At 43.6% G+C, this 18220-nt stretch overlaps 1 protein-coding gene across 4 annotated transcripts in view; it reads left to right on the top strand.

Annotated features, from left to right (window-relative positions):
• Positions 1–18220, top strand: part of SGMS1 (sphingomyelin synthase 1) — a 292750-nt gene that overhangs the window by 94333 nt on the left and 180197 nt on the right. Inside the window, exon 1 of one of the 4 annotated variants that reach the window (XM_082635592.1) lies at positions 16822–16918. The exons of 2 other annotated variants lie outside the window; for them this stretch is intronic. The gene's annotated coding sequence lies outside the window, so the exon portion shown is untranslated. Of the gene's footprint in view, positions 1–16821; positions 16919–17570; positions 17754–18220 lie in introns of those variants that run through there. One more of the 4 variants, XM_082635591.1, reaches the window with a different exon arrangement.

Below are 18220 nucleotides of genomic sequence, written 5' to 3'. Positions count from 1 at the left end.
TTTGTAACATTTTCCTCCTTTCTCATGTGACATAATAAATTTGTGTATTTCTAAAGAAGGTTTTGAAAAGTAAGATTGTTTTAAAAACCTTCTTCTCCAACCTGCCTTTCCTACTGCTCACCAAGTTCACATCTGAATGCTTGTTGTCACGCCCTTTGTCTGATGCCTGCAAACATGCTCACAAAAATAATTTTTATTTGCCTTTGTCTCAGTCCGGGTGTTCGGGGTGGGAAGCACGGCATAGAGGGAGCCATACGAGGTTCACCGGTAGCCGGAACACCTGGCTTCAAGTTGAATGTCTGCTCACAGGGTGTATGGCTTTGGTTAATCACTGAGCTTTTCTGTGTTTTAGTTTTCCCACCTCATCTATTCATATGCTGGAGCAATTGGTTCTCAAATGTTTTGGTGTAAGGACCCTTTATACTCTTAAAAATGATTGAGGGACCCAAAGAGCTTTGCTTATGTGAGTTGTAGCTAGCATTCTGTGGCAGGCAGAGAAACAGCCCCCAAAGATATCTGTATTCCTAATCCCCAGAACAGATGCATATGTTACTTTACATGGCAAAAGAGACTGTATGTGTGATCATTAAGGATCTCGAGGTGAGGAGATTATCCTAGATTATCCAAGTGGACTCAAGTGTAATCAAATGAGTCCTTTTGAGGGAGGCAGTGATCTCCGAGAGACAGCAGTGAGCGGTGACTTGAAGCGAGATCTTAGTTCCCGGCCCAGGAATTGAACCTGGGTAGCCTGGATGAAAAGCAGAAGCCTAGCTCCTAGTCTACCAGGGGCTGGAGGCTAGAAGCAAAATTCTCCTGGCCCTTTCCCCCATTGAAAAATGCATTTCTCAAGGAGGCAAAAACTGTAAAAACATGTAAAAAGTTTATTATTAGAGATATAGCACAACAAGTGGGAGAGCACGCAGAGAAACAGCTTGTTTAGTTAAGACAGAAGCAAGGCAGAGATGCATACCTGGAGAGAAAGGGTTTGGGCATCCTTCCTAATGGAGGAGCACAGTAAAGAGGCGGTTAAGTCACTTATATAGGGCAGTTCTTCTGGGTCTTTGTTTACCTTTGGCCAATTATCTGGTTTCTTTTTCCACCTGACCTGCCCTAGCCTCCCCAACATGCGTGCACAACTTTTTTTCCAAGATGGATTCCAGCCCAGAGGCCTATGGGGGGCCTTGGCATCACATATTATGGGGTGGTGCCCCTCCTTTATGACCCCCAAGGAGCCTTTATGCACAGGTGCAGTGTCTCCTTGGCCCCAAGGATGGGAAATATGTGACCTGTTGATCCTTTACGCAAACAAGGGTTAGCCCCTCTCTGTCCCTGCCATGACTGTTACCTTAAAGCAGGGGTCCCCAGCCCTCAGGCCGCACAGCAGGAGCTGAGCCGTGGGCAGGCGAGCGACGCTTCATCTGCTGCTCCCCCTTGCTCCTCATCATGGCCTCCAGAAGCTGGAAATGGCAAGGGACACATTCTCCCCTGCTTCAGGAGGAACTCAGCCCTGCTAACATCTTCATTTTAGCCCCGGACGGCCCATTTTTAGACTTCTGACCTCCAGAACTATAATTTGTGTCATTTTAAGCTACCTATTTGTAGTAATTTATTATAGCAGCAATAGGAAACTAATGCAAATATTTTGTTAGAAATTAAAAGTGAGAAATTTTAAAAATATTAATTTATTTTAAAATAATAAACTATCACAGGTTAGCATAAATTACTTTTTTTGAGGGAAAATAACTATTTTCCAACTGTTACTGAGAAGACTACCACTGCTATACATTTTTATAAATTTCTTTTAATGTCTGGCTTAATAGAAGGTACCTGGATTCTCGAATTAGCTTCTGCATTCAGTCTCTTGTGGCATAATGTGTCATGTACCCTCTGAAAAACTCCCCTGATACTCACAGAGAAAGAACAATTAAAAAAGCAAATATCATCTTAATATTATTATAAAAATAGTTTTGGTCTCATGGATTACCTAAAAGATAGGCCTCCTGGGGGGACCCCACTTGGAGAACTTCTGGGCTAGAACATAGCCACATGGCCACACCTAGCTGCAAAAGAGTCTGTGAATTGCTTCTTATTCTAGGGGCCAATTTTAAAAAGTGAGGGTTCTGTTATTAAGGAAGAAAGGGAGAATGGATATTAAGAGACATTTTGCAATTTCAGATTCTTTTTTTTATATATATATTTATCTTATTTTTTTGAGTGTGTTGGATCTTTGTTGCTGCACGTGGGCTTTCTCTAGTTGCAGCGAGTGGGGGCTACTCTTCGTCGCGGTGCACAGGCTTCTCATTGCAGTGGCTTCTCTTGTTGCACGGCACCGGCTCTAGGTGCTCGGGCTTCAGTAGTTGTGGCACGTGGGCTCAGTAGTTGTGGCTCGCAGGCTCTAGAGTGCAGGCTCAGTAGTTGTGGTGCACGGGCTTAGTTGCTCTGCGGCATGTGGGATCTTCCCGGACCAGGGCTCGAACCCGTGTCCCCTGCATTGGCAGGTGGATTCTTAACCACTGCACCACCAGGGAAGCCCTCAAATCCTTCTTATATCAAAGTTTGTTACCCATGGTGGGTAGACAATCGCCAAAATGTTGGTTTCCCTTCTCCTTGTCCTCACATTAGCTAGGAAAAATGGGCATTTCACTTAGACTGCATCTTTTAGAAATACCTATGAAAGGGACTTCCGTGGCGGTGCAGTGGTTAAGAATCCGCCTGTCAGTGCAGGGGACATGGGTTTGTGCCCTGATCTGGGAAGATCCCATATGCCACGGAGCAGCTAAGCCCGTGCGACACAACTACTGAGCCTGTGTTCTAGAGCCCACGAGCCACAACTACTGAGCCCGCGTGCCACAACTACTGAAGTCCGAGTGCCTATAGCCTGTGCTCTGCAATGAGAAGCCCCCGGATCGCAACAAAGAGTAGCCCCCACTCGCAGCAACTAGAGAAAGCCCACGCAGCAACGAAGACCCAATGGAGCCAAAAATAAATAAATAAATTAAAAAAAAAAAGAAATACCTATGATGGAACACGATGGCATATAGGTGGAGTCATAACTGCAGAGAATTGCATTTTTAGCTTTGGTAGGTTAATTATATGAAATATCTTTTGTTTGGTGCTCACAGGCAGCTTTTTGATGTCATGTTTGGGTCTTTTGAACTTAACAATGTGCTTCCTTTCCTTGGGTAGGAGTACCGTTGGAAGTGAAATGCGATTTCAGCCCAGCTTTGATTCATAGTTGTTCTTTATGGGTTTGAAAGTACAAGGGGAGTGACATTTCCTCTTGGTCATTTTGTAAACAGTTCCCACTTCTCCCAGGCAGCATCCTGTTGCTGAAGAATAACCCAGTTCCAATTTACGATGTGAAAGAGCAGTTAGGAATATTTGAGCTAAAGAGATTATAGTTTTAAAAAATGTATATAAATACAATAAAACTGTTGGGGCTTAAGTGGCATGATTTGGAGCTTAATAGAAAGCTCAATACTGATCTCATTAATTGATGGTATGCGTTTAATGCACTTTCAGTGCTATCCTCATCTTTAAATCAATTATTGTAATAGCTCTTGGGTGAATGAGGACTTGGGAGATATTTTAACATCCTACATATGGTTATTTCAACCTCTGAGGTGGGAGAAGCCTTTGTGTCTTTCACACCATGGATTGTCTGTTTCCTGACTGAACTGATTGAGAAGGGAGTTTTGGGTTTGGGATGGGAGTGGGTTGGAGAAGAAACAGAGAAGGTAAATTTAGAGGCTCAAGCACTTGGGCAAAACATGTGCCTGGTTGGAAGCCACACTGGGGTGAGTACTGTGGACAAGAAGAATGTCGCCTGCCATTTTATTAAACAAAGGATGTTGTGGCCATAAAGCCATTGGCCACTGCAGCTGCCCAGACCTTGTACCCTGAGGGGAACTCAGGATGGAAAAACACAGGCTGCCAGCCATCAAGCCACCAGGCATCAGGGTGCAGTTACCCCCATGGTGAACCCTGAAGGGAATTCAGGATGCAGAAGAATAGGAACTGGCCCTAGACAGTTAAGATGCCTATCAAAGGAATGATTTCAATAAGCCCAGACTCTTGCATCTTCCCCATATGTAAATTAACCTGAGATGTCTGTTTTTTGTGATTAGTGTAATCTTTTGATGTTCAACTAGAATTTTTTTTTTTTTTTTTTCAGTAAGAATTCCTATATCTTCTGGCTCCTACCTTACCTCTTTGAGCGAGTTCCTAAGAGCTATCTGCGAGGCTGCCATCCTGGGCTATAGTCCTCAGTAAGGTTCCCGGATAAAACATACCTCTCAACTTTTAGGCTGTGCATTTTTTTCAGTTGATAGTACTCTGGGGGCCAGAGAGTGTCATTGCAGTGTCTGGTGACCTTTCTGAACTGGAGCTGAGAAGGGCTATTTTCCTCACTTTGCTCTTTTCCCCAGAGGCCCCTGAAAACCATCCAGTGGTTGCCAGTTTCTGTAGTATTTTGTGGTATACAGTGTTACCAGGAATTGGGTTGAAACCTTGGTTAACACAGAGAGTGAAAACAAATTTTTGTAACCTGAACTTGCGGGACCGAGACCTGCCAGTACTAACCATCCTGCATCTGGAGAGCTCAAAGTTTTTAGCAACTAGCATCATAATGGAAGCACTTATTACCCATATATGAGCATAATAGAAAAATTGTAAGCAAAACTGATAAGAAGGGTATCCCTGTTAGTTTTTGAATATATTTCGCATCATCACCTGGTGGCTCTCTGAGCTGGCTGCCCCTGAGAAGCATGGCTGCCCGTGGTGCCCTCCCCTCTTTAGGGGGTTTACGCTCATGTCCACGTATCACCCTTGTCTGCCTTGGGGTGGCAGAGGTCAAGGTGCTGGTTAAGAGCAAGTCTTGGTTAAAAGCCACATGGTCATTTATTGCAGCAGCTAGTGATCTTGCAAACATGGGCTAGAATAGTTTTCTGATACTTTAAAATAAGCCCAAAACAACTGTTTTAAGATTGCAAAACAGTGAGTGTTTTGATTTGTCAGTTCCTGCATTTACTAATCACTGAATGTAAACAGTTTCTCTGTGTAAGAGGCTCCACTAGTGCAGGGCCAAGAGCAGTGCCTTGTTGTGTTTTTTCATCAGCTCTTTAGTGGGCCTTGAGACTTCCTTGCTTCATGGCTGGCTCAGGAGGCATTTCAGGATTGTAGCCAGCACTCCCGGGCCTTCAGACACAGGTCATTGCCTTTTGCACAGACGGCCCCAGGGTGTTTTGGAAGCCATGTGTGACTTTAAGGAAAAGATTAGAGTCTCTCTGGAAAGAGGCAGAAGCATGTATTACGAACTAGCTGCTTTGGGGAATTTTTTTACTCTCTCACTCTCAGTTCTTCCTGATTTCCTGGCTGAATCCCACAGCAGCTTTTGCACATGCCTACTTCCTTTTGAATTCCTGGCCTCCCCCCCGAGCCCAGCTCATGGCAAATGCCCTCGGAAGCAAGTCTAGGAGAAAGAGCCCGCCCCCTCCCTTCTTCCTCTCCACCACAGTCTAGCTGCCCTTTTCCCGGCAAGTGTCATGCTGGGCTGGTCCTGAGCTTCATCGTGTGTGGGCACATCTTATCTCTTACTCCCTCACACACCTCCTTTTGTCCTGCCCTCCCCTCTGTCCGGTGCCCAAGCATCCTGCTGTTACATTTAGAACCTTGTGGTACAATTCTTGAAATGTACCAACTGTCTCATGCCTCCATGGGTGTCTTTCATGTTGAGACCCAGCCATTCCCTCAAGGGCCCACTTCACACATTGTAATCTGATAGTCGTGCCTTGAATATTAACAAAACATTTATTGACCACCTACTGTGTGCATGGGAGCTGGGGTGCAGATGCCAGGAGATACAGAGATGGGTCGGACTGTTTGTGCTATTGGTAGAGAAGGGGAGAGAAATGTGGGAACAAACAGAGATTACTACTAATAAAAACATGAACCAGCTATAGTGAGGACCCAAGGGGAGAGGGAGCAACTGTGCCCTGGAAGATGTGGAAGTGGGCCCCCGGGACAGGAGGAGAGGGTCATACCAGCCATCAGCCAGAAGCCAGTGGGGGTTTCCTATGTCCCCCGTTGCTGATGACATTTCACTGTGACTAGTGTAGAGCAGAGGGACACCTCTATAACTAAAAGATCTCTAATGGTGGATTTGGTTCACTGTGGCAGGTGGTTGGAAAGAAACATTGAAGGCTGTAGATATCCCTAAAGTAACACATGGGCAGGTGCCAACTCTCTATATCTTTGGGGCCAGGCTTTGACCTAAGAAGATAAGCAGTCCTTGGTATGGTTTCTCAGCGCTGGAGGGCTTCCTTATATTCTGCTCTAAGAATTTGTTGGTTACATACTCACTGCTCAACAGCTCAGATACTTAGATGCCCTGTTTCTGTGGAAAGGCCTCAAATACTAAGTCTCAGGATGAGGCTAAATCACAAGTTCCTCCCAGTCCAAACCAGATCATGTTTTAAGTTTCAGTGGACCTTTTACTTTTTATTCATGGATGGTACTTATCTCAGTTTGTAATTGTGTGTGTGTAAATGCCTCTCTACTTTTAAGTTATTTTAAAGAAAAGAACTACTGCTTTCTCTTCAACCTTTTATCCATACTGCCTGCACTGGGCTTGGTCTATAATAAGGAAAGAATGAACAGGACAGACACCCATCCAGAGCAGTGAACTTCTCTGTCAACAGTGGTTTGCACAGCACAGTCTGAGAATAGATAACTGACTTTTTTTTTTTCATTTTTTTAAGTTGAGGTATGGTTGATGTACAATATTATGTAAGTTTCAGGTGTACAACATAGTGATTCACTAATTTTAAAGATTATGCTCCATTTATAGTTATTATAAAATATTGGCTATATTCCCTGTGTTGTATAATATACTTGTAGCCTATTTTATACCTAAGAGTTTGTACCTCTTAATCCCCTACCTCATATCTTGCCCCTGCCCCCTTCCCTCTCCCCACTGGTAACCACTAGTATGTTCTCTATATCTGTGAGTCTGTTTCTTTTTTCTTTCTTTTTAATTTTGGATAACAGACTTTTAGTTTGGTCAAGGGAAAAGGGCAGAAGAAAGTCATCATTTACCAAAGTCCCTTCCAGCAGATGGTGTTTGCAAAACCGAAAAGGTCTTTTCAAAATAGAATGTGCTTTGATGGGACAGATCTATATCCAGGTTGTAGTAGTGTTTATATGAATCTATACATGTGATAAAATTTTATAGAACTGTATGCAAAAAAAAGGGACAGGAACTGTACATGTAAAAACTAATGAAATCTGAACAAGGTCTGTAATTTAATTAACAGTATTGTACCAATGTCAAGTTCTTGCTTTTGATACTTATATTGTGGTTATGTAAGATAAGAGGGGAATACATGGGAGCTTTCCACTGTTTTTGCAACTTCTCTGTGAGTCTAAAATTATTTCAGGAATTCCCTGGTGGTCCAGTGGTTAGGACCCCACACTTTCCCTGTCGAGGCCGCGGGTTCAATCACTAGTTGGGGAACTAACCGTAGATGTGTGGCATGGCCAAAAAAATTTTTCTTTTCAGAATCAAAGGTTAAAAGAAAAATACAATGAGATACCACTACATACCTATAGCTAAAAAAAAAAAAAAAAAAAAAGGCAAATGAAACAAAAATAGGTATTACCAAGTGCTGACAAAGATACAGAACAACTTGAACTCTCTTGCATTGCTGGTGGGAATGTAAAATGGTACAGCCACTTTGGAAAACATGTAGTTTTTTACAAAGTTAAATATATACTTACCATACAAAATAGCAGTTTCATTCCTAGGTATTTACCCAGGAGAAATGACCTCTGTTCACACAGAAACCTGTAGGCTAATATTTGCAACAGCTTTATTTTTTAAATATTTATTTATTTATTTATTTTGGCTGTGCCTCACTGCTTGCGAGATCTTAATTCCCCTACTAGGGATTGAACCCGGGCCCTCCGCAGTGAAAGTGCAGAGTCCTAACCACTGGACCGCCAGGGAATACCCAGAAACAGCTTTATTTCTAACTGCCCATAACTGGAAAAAACTCACATGTCCTTCAACAAGTGAGTGGATAAACAAACTGGATATCAATGGACTATTACTCAGTACTAACAAAGAACAAACACAACTATCTGGATGAATCTCAAATGCATTATGTTATGTGAAAGAAGCCAAACTCAAAAAGGTACATTCTGTATGACTCAGAAGGGTACTTTTGTATGATTCCATTCGTATGACATTCTGGAAAAGGCAAAAGTATAGGTTTAGAAAACAGATCAATGGTTGCCTGGGGCTGGGAATGGGGGAGAAGATTGACCTACAAAGGGCATAGGGAACTTTTTGGAATGTATGAAATAGTCTGTATCTCAATTGTGGTGATGATTACATGACTATATGTTTTGATAAAAACTCATAGAACTGTTACGTAAAAATGACAAGTTATTGCATATAAATTATACCCCAGTAAATCTGACTTTAAGATGAAAACACAACCACCAACAAAAATGAATAATTAATGATGTTCTTTGGCTTAAATACCCATGAAGAATTTCAGTGTCTGTCACTTGTCCATGATTGGATAAGGATTTGTGAAGTCATTGCTTATATAAGATGTCTCGTTCAAACACAGGAGTGTAGTAGCCTCTTCAGTACTTTGGCCTCTAATTGAGCAATGGAAATAACTATCACCATAGAGATGGATGCACTAATATTTTTAAACAGAATGCTGCTGGGAGATTAAAACAAAATCTTCCAGTTCTTGCTTTAGCGGGTGCAGTCTTTAGTATGTGAATCAGATGTCACTCTGTCTCCTCTCCTAGCTTCTTTGCCATTAAAACAGTCATTAGTGGAGTAGACTTCTGTTTTGGATTGTTTTAAATCTCAGCCATAACAACTGTGCTGTGATTTTTTTTTTTCCTAGAATGGATGAGAAAATATCTTATTGGGGAAACCCAGTGTTTTGATTTGATGGGAGGAAGGAAGGCTAACTTCAGCACTACAGCCAGTATAATTTAAATATAACTCACAAATGTCTACAGCAGGAACTAGAAGATTCAGACTGTAAATTCAACGCCCTGGAGCTCTGAAGCAGTGTCTCTTGATAACCACCATCCTTTGTAAATCAAAGTCAAAATTTGATTTTTAAAAAAATTTATTTATTTTATTTATTTATTTTTGGCTGCGTTGCGTCTTTGTTGCTGCGTGTAGGCTTTCCCTAGTTGTGGCGAGCGGGGGCTACTCTTTGCTGGGGTGTGCGGGCTTCTCACTGCGGTGGCTTCTCTTGTTGTGGAGCACAGGCTCTAGGCGCACAGGCTTCAGTAGTTGTGGCTCGCGGGCTCTAGGGAGCAGGCTCAGTAGTTGTGGTGCACGGGCTTAGTTGCTTCGCGGCATGTGGGATCTTCCCAGGCCAGGGCTCGAACCTGTGTCCCCTGCATTGGCAGGCGGATTCTTAACCACTGCGCCACCAGGGAAGTCTTCTCAAAATTTGATTTTGAAGGAGGATTTAACTATGAACTGTTAACTGTGATTTGTGAGGTTGAAGGATATAACTTCTACCTTTATGGAACAGATAGCTGGATAATGCATGTGAGGTTACAACAGTCTTTTCCCAGCAGAAGACTCCTTGTTAATTTAAAACCAGGGTTTACTAGATTGGCTTGGATTTAATGTGATCCAGTAGTCTTTTTCAGCTGAGCAAACACTTAATCATTAACCACATGTTATGTGTGTTATGAGGGGTTGGGTTTGCACAGGCAAATAAGCCTCAAGCCCTGTTTTTAAGGAGTTTACCATCCAGCAGGGTTGACAGAGCTCTGCACAGCCTCCTTAAAGTCAGCTGCAGGGGAGACCCCTAAGGAGGAGGCCCTGACCTGGGATGCATCACTTGAGTTGGGCCTTGGTGTGTAAGGAGGCTTTTGTTTAGTCCTGAAAGAGAGCGCCCAATTTTTCAGGCAGGAGGAGACAAGTGCTATATGAAAGCTTTTGTGATCAGGGAATCATGACATTGAAATGGGGCAAAGAATTTCTTCTCTTCCTCCCCAACTAAATAACTGTTAAAGTAAAAGCAATATATATATATATAATGTATACAGTAAATATTCAGATTATCAGGAAAGATATAAAATTATAAGTAATTTACCCCTTTTCCTCCTCTATTAGTTTCTATTGCTGGTATAATTAATTACTACAACATCAGTGTTATGAAACGACACAAATTTATTATCTTAATGCTTCTTCAAGTCAGAAGCCCAGCATGGGTCTCACTGGGTTAAAATCAACATGTCTGAGGCTTTTGCCCTTTTTTCTGGCTTCAAGAGGCTGCCAGTGTTCTTTGGCCCATGGCCTCTTCCTCCATCTTCTCTCCGACCATTTTTTGTAGTCAAATCCAGGAAAGGGTCTCTGATTTTAAGGACCCAAGTGATTAGACTGGGGCCACCTGGATAATCCAAGCTACTCTTCCCATGTCAATATCCTTAATTTATCACATCTGCAAAGCCCCTTTTGCTGTGTAAGGTAACATAGTCACAGGTTCTGGGGGGTTAGGATGTGGACGGGGGGCCGTTATTTTGCCTACTGCATCCTCCCACCCTTGGTCCTTTTTTCCTTCCTACTGGTAAATTATTTGGATACCAAAGCTAGCATGTATGTAATATATATTTATTTATATGTGTTTATTTAAGTTTTTAATCCCATGTTTGATCATACTATGTAAAGTTATACCTTAAAGCACTTTCCTTTTATTAGCATTCACTGAACTACCTGTTTTATTTTAAGTGCTGTAATTGGATTCTAGTTATTAGCTGTTACTTTTTTTTGAAGGTCACAAATAATGATGGAGTGACCATCATTGGACATACATCTTGACATTCTTTTCCACACATGTCCTTAAGGAAAATACACTGAACTGCTGGAATTAGAGTAGATGTGGGTTGTTAGTTTTGAAAGAAGATTTTGAGAAATTAATAAAAGGGAAAAGAAAAGGAATGCATAATACTGAAGAAAGTAAGCTCGTTAAAAGCCTTAAAGAAGGAAGCGAGCATTAGTTTATGGTTTGTTATGTGCCAGTCACAGTGCCACAGGGTGACTTCCTTTTTCTCACGTGATATTCCACTGTGGTACCGAGAGAGTGGTTCTTAACCCCAATCTGCCGCTGAGGGAAGTGAGCGGTAGTAGCTCGTGTGACTCGCCCCACGTTGCAACTCTAGGGTTCACATCACCCCTCGTCCCTCAGGGACAGTGGGGACCTCTTAAAGTTATAACCCCTACATCTCAGTCCTCAAGTGTGGGCAGCATACCCAAATGGTGACCCTTTTGATACCCTTAGATTGTTTAGCTCTTTGAATATTTGAGGTGCCCTCATAGGCATTATTTTCACTTAACATAAGGTCTCACAGAACGAGTGGCTTTTTTCTTTTTTTCGCGGTACGCGGGCCTCTCACTGTTGTGGCCTCTCCCGTTGCGGAGCACAGGCTCCGGACGCTCAGGCTCAGCGGCCATGGCTCACGGGCCCAGCCGCTCCGCAGCATGTGGGATCTTCCCGGACCGGGGCACGAACCCGCGACCCCTGCATCGGCAGGCGGACTCTCAACCACTGCGCCACCAGGGAAGCCCAGAACAAGTGGCTTTTAACTAGTTTTAAATGGAGCACTGCTGGCGCACAGCACCCTCGGGGGACTCACGCATTGTGGTCGCTGGCTCTGGCTGTGCGGCTGGGTCTGCAGCGAGTGGGTGAGTCCACCTTCAGCCAGCCCGCCGCGAGTCGTCCCTGACGGGCTCTGTCTTAGGGGATGACGTGGGCCTTGTCCGTCCCAGACTGAGCTGGGGCTCACGGTAACCAGGGCAGCTGCTGGTCTGGAGACCTTGTGACAACAGGAGTTCTCCTGGCACTGGTCGCTCTGGGATGTTCGCGTGTTGGCGTTTGAAGCTCCTGAATCCCCTAGATAAGGACATTTAGGGGTGCTTCTTCAGAAGAGCTTCCACACACCAGGTGCATATAGTTGCTGCCTTGGTCTGGCCTGGCAGGCCCAGCGGTGGCTGGTAGGTGGTGTATACCAGGCTGCTGGCTGTTAGCCACCTCATTCTGGAAGAGGGCAAGGGGGTTGGAGTCCACGGTAAACTGACCTGGATGCAGTGATGGTTTTGCCACCGGGATCATAAAAATCAGGGTGCTGTGTGCTGTTCAGGGTGCACGGGTGACTTTGACGGCTCAGGCCTTATTCCACTTGCTCTCATACAGAAAGAAGCATGATCGTGTGTGCAAAATTGTGTTTATTGCTTCTCCAGAGCGAGTGGTGGTTGATTAAAGGGTGTCAGAACTGCCTGCTTTTTAGCCTGTTTAGCTCGGCTCTAGCTGGCCTGGGCCCAGGGCCTCTGTGTTCCTGGGCTTCTGTCACTTAGAAGAGCTGCATGGCAGCACAGAGACAAGGGGCTGTTTGTGTGAATTCAGACCAGTGGCAGCTGCAAGAAAGGAGAGTGATAAAGTCCTTCTGTTTTCCTTTCACTCAACTCTGAGGGCTACTTTAGGATTTTTATAACATTACAGCGTTCCTTAGGAAAGCTTGACTTGGAGCATTTATTCTAAGGATTTTAGGGATTTTTTGTGAGGGGAGGTGCTGCCTGTCAGAAGGACCATCTGACAGGGATGGAGCTCTTGGCTGGACCTAGCTACCATCGGGCTGTGTGACCTTGTGCCAGCCACTCCCCTTCTCTGGTCCTGTGAGCCAGGGAGCTGGGACTAGAGCAGCCAAGTGATTCGCACTCAGTACCAGCACTTTGGGTACTGGTACACTGGTACTAGGACCCTGGGTCCCAAATGACATACTTTGCTGAGGATTTGGAGCCCAACAGAGCTGCTTCTGATTGCTGGGTCGCAGCACTTATGAGCTCTGTGAGTCCAAGCAAGTGACTTCACCTCCTCGGCCTCCGTGATCAGATGGGGATAAAGTCACTTGGATCACGGGGTGGCCGCCAAGATTCAGTTCAGTTAAGTGAGGTGCTGCACGAGGAGAGCACTTTGCCACGTGGCTGGCTCCTGGTTAGGGTGCAGCTAAGTGTGGCCGCCGTTACCTGTCAGCTGCGTGGTATGAGGGCCTTGCAGCGCCCCTTTACTTCTTGTCATAGAGCGAGTGCCTCCCGTTAGCCTTAATTACAGTGAAAAAGATTCTGATAACTGTGGACCAGTGGGAAGTCCTTTCTCCCAGGGTTCTCTGTTCTTTCCCGTTACTTTAATTTGCTCCTTGAGGAGTTAGTGACCGACCTGTGGGCTCTGCTTACTGGGCTTCCCTTTAGGAAGATGATTCTATAACATGAAACAAAGCTAAAAACAAACATGGTCCAAGGGACTTCCCTGGTGGTCCAGTGGTTAAGACTCTGTGCTTCCGCTGCGGCGGGTGAGGGTTCGATCCCTGGTTGGGGACCTAAGATCCCGCACGCCGAGTGGCGATGCCAAAAAAATAAAAGTGGTCCAAATGGCTCAACTTGGGCCTTCTCAGTTTGGAACTTTGTTATTTCAACATGGCTTTTTCATGGTTCCTAACTTTTGTTATTAGAAGACAAATTTGTGAGGCGTAGACGATGCAGAGGAAAAATGCAACTCTTTGTTTTCCTTGAGAGAGAATACAGGGATGTGTAAGGAGGAAGGCTTAACCTCTTCCCAAATATGTATTGAACTCTGCTATTTTTAAGACATTTGGAGATGCAAAAATGAATTCAACTGATGTAGTCCTTGTCGCCATAGAGATTGGTTTATTGGAGCAGGGCAGCCATTAAATTATAGAAATAGTGATTTAATTATAGTTGTGATGGTGCTAGGAGAAACACAGTGTATAATATGTGTGCAGTGTAGGATCGCATGGGATAGGGAGATCAGAACATCACCCCGGGGCAGTGGCTTCTAGCTTGAGATCTGAAGGATGAGAGGGGAGTGTGCCAGGGGAGATGAGGAGTGCGTCTCTCCAGACAGCAGGAACACATGGGCAAAGGCAGAAAGGAGCTAGGCTCCTTAGAGCGACTGCAGGAAGGCCAAGGTAGCTCAGAGGCCAGCAAGCTCTGGGGACAGAGGGATATGGATCATTCAGAGAGGTTGGCAGGGGCTGGACTGTGCTGGAAGGGCCTGGACATCCAGGATCCAGATTTTTTTTTAATTTAGTATTTATTTTATATTGGAATATAGTTGATTTACAATGTTGTGTTAGTTTCAGGTGCACAGCAAAGTGATTCAGTTATACATATATACATATCCATTCTCCCTCAGATTCCCTTTCCATATAGGTCGTTACAGAATATTAAGTAGAGTTGCTTGTGCTATATAGTAGGTCCCCGTTGATTATCTATTTTTTATATATATAGTAGTGTGTATATGTTAACAGGATCCAGATTTTATTCCAAAGAGCAGTGGGAAGGATTGAGCCAGAAAAGGGCCTTGATGCAATTTCATATGTGTTTTTAAGAGATCACTCTGGTTTCTTAGTGGAGCTTAGATTTGGGGGCTAGGAGCATAAAAAAATATGGGAAGACCAGTTTGGAGGCTTCTGCAGCCATCCAGGTTTATTATGATGACCTGTTTCTCAAGTATGGAATGGAGATTAATATTTAGGAGGCACAGTGCACAGGACCACCAGATTGACAGGATGGGAGATGTGAGGGAGGGGAAGGAGCCCAGCTCAGTTCCAGTCCTGAGGAACTGGGAGGAGTGTGGTACCATCTGAGCAGATAGAAAATTTGGGGGGATTGTGGTTTGGGCGGGGATGGAGATCTGCTGGACACACTCCTTCTTCTTTGGGGATGCACTCCCCCCTAGATGTTGTGTTGCTTGCCCCCCATCTCCCTCAGGCCTCTGCTCAGATGGCCCCTTGTTAGGGAAACCTTTGGGGACCACGCAGTGGTCCTCCCCGCTGCACCTTTCACCGTCTGACAAATTGTTTATTTCCTTATTTATTTAGAGTGTATATCCTCTTAGGAGGATGTGCGCTCCTTAAAGGCAGGAGTTTTTGTTTGTTTTATTCTCTACTGTGTGTCTATAGCACCTAGAACAGTGCCTGGCATATAGAAAGCCCTCAATAAATACTCGTTGAATGAATCATGAGTTTCATTTTCATTCTGGTTTTAATATCCTTTTCAAACTTGAGTGACTTTTAATTAACCTGAGGCTAGAAAGAGGCGTAGTGACACTGTTCATTTGACATATCAAGTCTTTTGTTTGTTTGTTTAGGCAGGATGAGTAGAAAAGTTTGATTTTCTTCTTTTTGTTTTTGCTTTTTAATTTCAGTGTTAGAAATGGTAGAAGAGGGCAGTTATGAAAACATTTGAATATCACATCTTTTAAAATTCTTTACAGATCAGTATAAACATGTAGCCCTCCATCTGATATATTGTTCAGACTTGGGGCTAAATTATAGCACATTGTAATTCCTCTGAGCTAATTATTTTTCTGGGAGCGGTCATTGACTTTTTGATTGCATCTTTTTTACTTGCTAGGGAAAGGTATGGAGGTTAGGATCCAAGCTTCCTTAAAGTAGAAATCTGAGGGCAGCACAGGGTAAAAACATTTTGTTAGAGATATTGCTGGATCCCTGGGTCTCTACACAGCCAGTAATTTGAAAGTACTAGTAGTTCATAAATGGTTTTCCTAAAATCTTTTTTTACTTTGGGTTCTAAATCAATTGCTATCACTTGTAAACAGGATCTATACTTGTGAAAGAGAAGGCTGTATTTGTAAATAAATGGTTACGGGTACAGCTGTTGAAGTCACACCTCTGTTTGAATCCCCCCCCCCAATCACTTACTAGCTTGTGACTTTATATAAGTTACTTAACCTCTTCCTTTAAAATGGGTATTACCAAAATTGTTTTATTATTTGAGGGGTTAGGGGAAGACAGATATTCATTATTGTTACCATTTATAAGCTTAACATAATTGATGGTATTACTAAATGGGATTTAAATGTAGAAGTATCTTAAAGAGAACTGTGTTATAGGGTATAACTGGCTCACTCCGGTGTTCCCCAAACTTGCCTGAACATAAGAATCGCCTCGAAGTGCTTGTTAAAAATATAGATTCTCAGGCAGCACCCAGATTTACTGACCTAAGTCTCCAGAGGAGGGGCCTGGGCATCTTGCTAAGTCGGTGGGGTGATGACACATCCTGGATTTTGTGAGACTGTCCTTGCTTCCAAATATTCTGCTTCGTAGATTCTAGACGTGTGTTTATACTTGTCAGATTATATCCCAGTTTTTAGACAGGTAATAGGTCACCGTTTATATAGGCCACCTTATTCAGAATCTTCTCTCTAATCAAAGCAGACATAACATGCTTCTGGGTTCCCAGGAACATGAGAGGATTTATAGCTCCAGTACAACAGTGTTGGTGTAAGTTACTCAGCTTTCTTGGCTTTCTTTCTCTTTACAAAACCTATCTGATTTTAGTAATCTGCTCTGTGAAATATACTCAGGGACACATCAAGTATCTTGATGGCCTTCTGTCCTCCTGAGTCTCTAAGGCGTCAGTTACTCCAGGCTGTCAGAGTGGCAGTGACCGTGGACGCACTGTCTCTGCAGGGAGGTGAACCCCAAGCTTTGTTCACTGAAGGCCAAGCCTGCAGAGCTGCTCTTTCCTCCTCTGAGAGCTGGGAACCAGGAAGGAACGTTTCACTCCACTGCACTTAGGACAGCGTGTTCTTAATCAACTGTTACGAAAAACAGCATTTTGTTGTTTTCACACAAGCCTGCAAGTTCATTTCCCTTCTCTGGCCCAGGCAGTAACTAATCATTTCCCTATCAGTGACAAAGGAAGATGAACATCTAAAACTTTTGATCCTGAAAGCTGAACTTTCTGCAGACATCACAAGTGGAGTTCACACCTCTTTGAGGAATACAGGATTCTCATTGTCTCTAAGGCGGTACCTCTCCATGCCAGGTAGGGCTAGGGGTAGCTGTTTTTTCATATAAGTCTATGAAGATTTAAAGAATTTTCTCCAACAGCCATTTTTCATATGGTTTCATACTGATAGTTTATTTCAGGTTGGGCTTAATGGTATCTTTCTCTTTATATTATCATGGGAGAAATTGATTTATGGTACGAATCTTACTTGGGTGATAAGTTCGTTTTCTGACCTGTGACAAATCAATCTACTTTTTGGAGCTCTTGTTAAAGTGGAAAAGTTGATGTACGTTTGTAAATTTGCACATTTTTACTTTCTTAGAAAAAGCCTGTGAGGTCTTGAGGGCATCTACCTAAATACATTTAAAGTTGAGGATCTGGATATTGAAATGGAAGGCATTTCTTCCTTTCTTTTCTGCCCTAGTATTCTCACATGACAAAACTTTGTATCTGCGCAATATTAAGTAACAGAATCCTGAAATTTTAGTGAATTTAAGAACAACTCTTTTGGAAACTGTTGTGAAATGTGGGCAGATATTTGTCATTCTGTGGGCGGACCTAAAGGACTGAACCTTCCCGGTATTAAAGGCAGGAGGCGGGTCTGTGTGCAGGTGAATTTGTCTCCTTCTTCTGTCATGTGGGCAGACAGCAGGAAGCAGAAGGAAGCAGGCCCTCAGTGGGGACTCCCCTTGACTCCCTCAGGAGCTCAGCTATGGGATGAGTCTGGGCCTGCATCTTTCTTTCCCAACTTCTCTTGCTGTTCTGGCTTTTTTTTTTCTTTTGTCATCTGAAAATCATCTTTGTGTGGGGAGAGGCTGGAGGTGGAAATTTAAGAGTCTTCATTTTACAAGGAGTAGAGATGATTACCCAGGTAAGTGGTGTTCTGATCAGTCATAGCCACAGATTGATACCTTGTCAGGTGAGCTGCCTCTCGGGGAGGAGGGAGTTTGTGGAAGAACAGCCAGGCAGCTGGGCACTCCGGTCCTGTTGACAGGGAAGAGGCAAGGCCCACGCCAGGCATTTCTAAAGTGCAAATACAGCACGTAGTAAAGACACCATCTTGGTCCACAAAGCAAGACCTCTGGTTAAACAAACTAAAAGCCATCCAACCAACCAATTCCTCCTTTCCTCCAGCAAATATACGTATACATACATACAACAAAAATGGACAATGTTGCAAGAAGTGCAATTTTAACTTTGTTAAATACCCATACTTAAAATTGCAATTGTTTATGTAACTATGTCTAATTATCTAAAAAATAGTCCCGGGCTTCCCTGGTGGCACAGTGGTTGAGAGTCCGCCTGCCGATGCAGGGGACACGGGTTCGTGCCCCAGTC

Source organism: Mesoplodon mirus, assembly GCF_964341445.2.
Source record: "Mesoplodon mirus genome assembly, chromosome: 2".
NCBI lineage: Eukaryota > Metazoa > Chordata > Mammalia > Artiodactyla > Ziphiidae > Mesoplodon > Mesoplodon mirus.
Note: the sequence above shows the minus strand (reverse complement) of the source record. Positions and strands in the feature narration are given on the sequence as shown.